The sequence below is a fragment of the Lepisosteus platostomus genome, chromosome 16 (genome assembly GCF_059453375.1).
Source record: "Lepisosteus platostomus isolate fLepPlt1 chromosome 16, fLepPlt1.hap1, whole genome shotgun sequence".
NCBI classification, from domain to species: Eukaryota; Metazoa; Chordata; class Actinopteri; order Semionotiformes; family Lepisosteidae; genus Lepisosteus; species Lepisosteus platostomus.
In genome coordinates this window covers 5,455,919-5,462,500 of record NC_142626.1, presented here as the reverse complement: position 1 = coordinate 5,462,500, position 6,582 = coordinate 5,455,919, and the positions used below count along the sequence as shown (strand labels likewise).

At 40.7% G+C, this 6,582-nt stretch overlaps 1 protein-coding gene across 1 annotated transcript in view; it reads left to right on the top strand.

Moving 5' to 3' along the window:
* LOC148646745 (NACHT, LRR and PYD domains-containing protein 3-like) overlaps positions 1-6,582 on the top strand; it is a 2,700,574-nt gene that overhangs the window by 1,697,549 nt on the left and 996,443 nt on the right. The gene's annotated exons all lie outside the window — the stretch shown is intronic.

Below are 6,582 nucleotides of genomic sequence, written 5' to 3'. Positions count from 1 at the left end.
AACAGAGGGAGCTACACTGAGGAGCTGTTCTTTCCACTTGCTGGAGGGTAGAATTCACACTTTCACACACCGGTCTGATGAAGTGGTTTTGTTATATCCAGGAGCTTCAAGATGGAGGTTGGTGTTGGGATTTGAAGAGGCTCCAGAGGAAAGTTTTGCTTCAATAAAAACTTCTTGCGGTGTAATTATTCTACAATTGCAACCTTTAATGTGCTGAGGCTACATGATCCACAGGTATTTAGGTTGTGAACTGTCACAAGTAGATATTTTTATAGGCAGCCTTGTGGGGTTAACTACCATCTCCCTGCAGTGTTGAAGGATCTCTCTGCTCTTCACTGTGATAATGCAGCTGAGTGTTTTCTGTGTGTTGCCTCCTTTTATACCCCAGGGAAACAGTAACCTGTTGAAGGCTTCTAGATATTTCTCTATATATTCTTAGACATGTTTATTGTAATTGCACAGTGGAACATTATTGTTGATTTTATTGTAAAATGGAAGTATTTGCAGTATTAAAAGAAGTCTTTGCCACAGCCATTAGACTCCTAAACTCCAGCTCTTATTTAACCATCCCTACTCACATCCCACTGTTGCTGCACTGAACTCACAATACTGCCTCTGCTGGGCTTTTGCACAGTGCTGCTGTTTGAATCCTACTGAACATTACAGCTGTTATACTTTTAATTTATACTACTGCAGTTGTTTTCTGTATTAATCACATGCATATTCCCTTAAGAAAATTTGTACATTAATCTGAACCCAGTAATTGTAACTGAACAGCTCAGTGGAAACCAATTTGATGTTTAATTGAAAATTAATGAATCCATTAAGTTTCAATTAAATATCAAAAGTCCAGAAATTGAAAACAGAATCTGATCTTGAACTGGATTAACTGAGGTGAACCAAGGTGAATTTTATGAATGATTTAATCACAGGATCTGGACTATCTAGCTTCTTGTCACCTATAGCTGTAATAATATACTGTATTTTGATGGCTGGATCTGACATGAAGAGACGAAGACAAGAGACAAACATTTGTAATACTTTTGGACTTCGCGAGTGACAATAATTAATATTACATTTCTCAAATAATTTAAAAGTTTTTTTTTATTTTTATAGGGTCTGTTTAAATAGAATGGGAAATGTCTCCTTCACAGCATGTAGCTTTTAATCATGCATGAGCTGAATACGTGAACAGAAAAAGTCATGATGTGCCTATTACGAACAGTTCTTTCCGGACCCTATGCGGACGACACAATCCGAAGAAGTGGGGAAACACTAGGAAAACATCATGCAGGGATACAGGGCTGAAAACAGGGGGGCGTGTCCAAAGTGCGCTGGTGCACGGGGGAGGTGTGGCCGAGGCAAACAATCCAAAAGAGTAATCCATAGAGGGTATCCCAAAACACAAGAGTAAGTCCATAGCCAGGAGATCCATCCAAACAGGGAATTAAAACCATGAACCAGGTCGGAACCGGCGGACAGGGAACAGGAACGGGAACGGGAACAGAGATTAAAACCTTAACGGGACCAGGCGCTTCCAGGTCCCGGACTCGCACGGTGTGGAAACCAGATGCGGAGCCAGGATGAGCGTCAGCGCCTGGCTTTTAAGGTGGGCTGGGAAAAGGGATCAGGTGCACAGAATAAAGTCTAAAGTGAAAGGGCTGGAGCACCCTTAAGGAGGGGGGACTATAATCGTAACAGTGCCACACACATTAAAGATTTCCGTGAAGTAATATCCGCAGACATCCATGTTGTGCATCAATTAAAGTATTAGTGGCATTCTTGCACACTGCCTTCATCTAGATGCAATTATATACAACATTACAACACTACAATGCAACTTACAGTACACAACAAAGTCATTCAAATCAAATAAAAACAAAGTTTATTTATCAAATGCACAACAATACAGCGTGCAGCAGTAGTTGCTGGCAATAAAAAATGTCTTTTCTGTGAGCTCACAAAAATCACAAGAATCACAAAAATCACAAAATTAAGGTTACGAAAATAAGGTTACATAATAATAGATAATTACGTCATAGAAATTGAATAAAACTCAATATGAATAGAGCTGATGTGTCCATGGTGTATGCAATATATACAAGTAATGCAGTATGCTGAATACAATGAAAACTGTATGTCCATGTAGCCATTACGGGTGATTTACTAAAGGAGCTGCAGGTTGGCTATTTAGCAGTCTTATTGCCTGGAGGTAGAAGTTGTTCTGTAATTTCTTGGACTTTGACTGAATGCTTTGGTACCATTTACCAGATAGTAGGAGAGAAAACAGTTTGTGACTGGGATGACTGAGGTCCTTGAGAATAGACCTGGCCTTCTTAAGACATCTAGCTGAGTAGATATCCTGGATATTTTCCAGCTCACAGCCGGTAATGAGATGCGCTGACTTCACCCTCTGCAGTACTTTGCGATCATGGGCGGAGCAGTTCCCATACCAAGCAGTGATGCAACCAGTCAGGATGCTCTCAATAATGCACCTGCAGAAGTTGGCCTGGATATGTTATGGCATGTCAAACATCTTTAGCCTACGGAGAAAGAATAGGCGCTGCTGTGCTGTTTTGACCACGGTGTTGGTGTGGTGGGTCTAGGTTAAGTCCATTTATATAGATAGGTGTGTGATCTCCTCCCTGGTGTTTCCTATAGTCCACAATCATCTCCTTAGTCTTACTGATGTTCAGAGAGAGGTTTTTCTCCTGGCACCATGCTGCCAGAGTTTCAACCTCCTCCCTCTACGCAGACTCTTCCCCATCTGTGTTCAGGCCGATGACTGTTGTATCGTCTGCAAGGTTAATGATGGAGTTTGAGTTAAATCATTATTATTATACAAAAAGTGAACATCTTACAACCAGTTTTAGACTGGAGGGTACTAGTAGCTAGATCATATTTGATGCAACTGTTTTGATGCTGATGATTTAATCAACATTTTATTTCTGTGCATTTTAGGTTTACAGTTAAAAAACAAGCTGTTGTTTGTCTCAGAATTTGTTACTAGTTATTCTGTAGGAGCTGAGAGGAAATTTCTGTCCCTGTGTTCTTTAACTGTGTTTTTTTCTCCTTTTTATGAGCTGTCCCAACCCACCACAGATTCTCCAAAAAACAGGAATGCAGTATATTATAAAAGAAATTTCCTGCATCAGGGTCCTACAAAATTAGATTTTACATGTAAATTGCACAATGCACATTGCGTTTTATGTACCCTGTCCCCTGTTAGAAATGTCTATGTCAACATTGTCAACATTGTCGCATTGTCTTGTCAGCTTCTAGTCTGTATTCGCACCGTAGACCTGGAGAACGGTATCTCGCTCTTCTGTATACTTGTATATGGCTGGAATGACAAATAAACTTGAACATGATGTATTGTAAATGTCCCCATTGTGGTTTAGCCAATACACTTAGAACAACACCTGTACTACAAGAAATTGACAAAAATGCAATTCTAAATGTAAGTGTTTTATTATTACATTTGTGTATTTGGCAGATTATTTTACACAAAACTAGATGCTTCAGTTTTTATCTGCAGAAGAAAACTCCATGTGTCTCCCAGGTTTGTGTGCAGACCCTGGAAATGATCATTAAGCTGGAGCTGCTCACAGTAGGCAATTTCAAGGTTGAAACTAGACTGTCCAGGCATGATGAGAAGAAAGTTATTTGAGTGACAGGAAACAGTCCAGGTATTTTTTAAGAGTATCTGTGCTGCAGGTACAGGTGTAAAAAAGAACAGAGAAACATACTTTAACATTCAACAGTCTCAATTTGATGTGCGTCTGCTGAGACTCAACATAACTAAAAGACTGAAATGAGATAGTGAGGTGATGAAAGCTGGAAAACAGTGTTAAGTGATGTAAGATACTCATTCTGACCAACAGCAACAGTGCTCTTAAATCTTTAAACTTTAAAGGGATTCTGGTTACTACTTGGAGACTGTTGCATAGTGCATATCATTTTTACCATGACCATATTTCACCAATCCATCCATTTCACTTGAATCCTGATTTCGATTCCAAAAATACATGAGAGAAAAAAGAAAGAGAAATTGGAATGTGATTACTAAAAAGTGTGTTTACGGGAGAACAAAAACCCCGAAAGAAATAAATGAAAGAAAAGATACTTTTACTCGCTACGAAAGAGTATAAAGAGTATAAACAAAAGCGAAAAGAGGCAGTGCAGGAGAATCAGGAACCAAAGGAAGAATAAGTTCCTGGTCGCACTGCACTAGTTAATGTGTTACAACCGTCAACTAAATTATATCCTGCTCTCCCATAGGGGAACAGACAGGCAGGAAACGAAAATAATTTTGATCAATTCCCACAGTGGCCATATGGAGATGGGGGGTCTGGGTGGGATGACACCTGGTACGAGTGTGATAGAGACGGAACAGGGACTCCCCTCTTAAAGGGAGAGTGCCCGCAGATCTGTACTCTCACCCGAAGTGGGAAAGGACTTGATTTAGCGGGGGCTGGCGCTGTTGATGACAGCATTACTCTTACTCTGTCTCGCACCCCGTCGAAGGGGTCCGCACTCGCACCTACCTTCCCTGATTCCCCCATATGATCAAATCCAAAACCGGAAGATATTGACCGGTGGGCTAAAGAAGTACCGCATCCGAAATTAGGAATGCAGCGAACCTGGAGTGCGCTTCAGGAATTAAAAGATACGTGTAGAAGTTAAACTAAATACAGCACATTTTTGAATTTGTGTGCCGGCATGTACGTGTGTGTGTGGGTGTGTGGGTGTGTGTGTAAAAGACCGCAGTGCGTACTAAATGACGGTGCAAGTGTGTTTAGCCAGCCGCACTGGCTAAGACGTAACTAAAGAGACTTGACAAAAATCAACTTAAAGAGATTGGAAAATATAAGAGCATCTGAAACGTATAAGTACAGTACAGGTGGACTTAAAAGGAGTTAGATAAACAGTTTTTGTATTTATATACAATTAGTTGTAAGAGTGGAAACAAAAGTTGGATTTATTCGAATGTCTCGAAACCAGACATGCTGAAACGCTGTAGGTTTAGAATCATCTCTAGGGATAACATCACTGTGAGATTTGCAGAACTAAATAATCTCCACAGATAAGGAGAAATATGTACACGAAGGTGTGGACAGTTTACATAGGGTATATTCCACAGAAATTGGATAAATCTTAGAAACAAAATAGACAGGCTGACAGGGAAGAACAGTGAAAAATGTATCAGCCTTCTAAGAGCTCTGTCTGGGGAGAACAAACAGTCTTGTGAGAGATCTGTTTACCTAATGATTAGATCCTGTAAATCTCTTGTAGCATCCCTAAGTCTGTCCCAGTCCAGTGCATAAAAGGAGTTAAACCTAAAATGTACTGCAAATGGAGTGTCATTTTTTCTGTTATGGGATACTGGAGCACTACTGTCATGCTTGTTTCACTCCTCTGTTCAACAGTGTGCTATAGAGTGCTATAGATAGGGAGGCAGCAGGAGGCCACAGGAGTATTGGGGCAGCAAGTTTTACTTGCTGAGTAACAGATTTTAACATTCACGTGCACTTATCACGCGAATGTGGGTGGTTTTATCCCAGATCTATTGGGTTGGAATATTATGCATTACAAGGAATGACCATCCAGAACAGGGTATCATGTGGCTTCAACTGACTGTGATCACTCAGTATGTTGATGGTATTCTGAGTGCTTCCCCTGGCGAGGAAACCCAAAAGTCTGAGTTGCTTCAGGTTTAGAGTGCCTAATAGTAAGCAGTTATGATAAGGCCCTTTTGTGTCTAGCCTTGTGTAATTTTAACAGGGTCTGGGTACAATGTTTTCACGGGATGACCACAAAGCCGCCTGTAATAATTTGAAACAAGCTCTCTTACAGGTGCTGAGACTGGGGTTTCCTCAGATGGATCAACCATTCCTTTGTATGTAAGTGTGGAAAAAGGGTTCTGGGCAGCTGTGCTGACGCAGGAGCATGGAGGTAGGCACCATGTAGTGGGATACTATTATATCATTAGATGCTGTAGCCAAAAGGTGGGGGACCATGAAAATTTAAGAAAATGTAATACTGTTTACTGATGGGTCCTCTCTGATGCATGAGGGAGACCAGAGAACAGGCTGAGCTTTTACGACAGAATTCGAGGTACAAACGATCTGAAAAATGCCCCTCCACTGCCTCAGCGCAGCAATCCAGTTTAGAGCCCTGATGGAAAATTGTAAAAAGAAAGAGTTAAAGGGTTACTGTATATGTATATAATGTATGTATTTGTTGCATGTAGGCCACAATTCTGGATGGCTATGGAGAAATAGGATTCTCTCACAACGGCAGGGACTCCAGTTAAGAATACTGGATTTGTCTCTGAACTGATTTGTAGTTTTACAGCTGCCGACTGAAGTAGCTGTAGTTAAGTGTAAATAAAACAGTAAATAAATAATTCCAGTAACTCTAGGGAACAACCATGCAGATGCAGATGCCAGGCGAGCAGCACTGGAGAGCAGGAGTCTGAGATCCCTGTGAAACCTCTATTGGGGAAAAGGGAGAATTCAGGTTGAGGCCTCTAATAAATGTGGTTAGAAAAAATGTGAATAGAATGTGGGGTTGCATGAT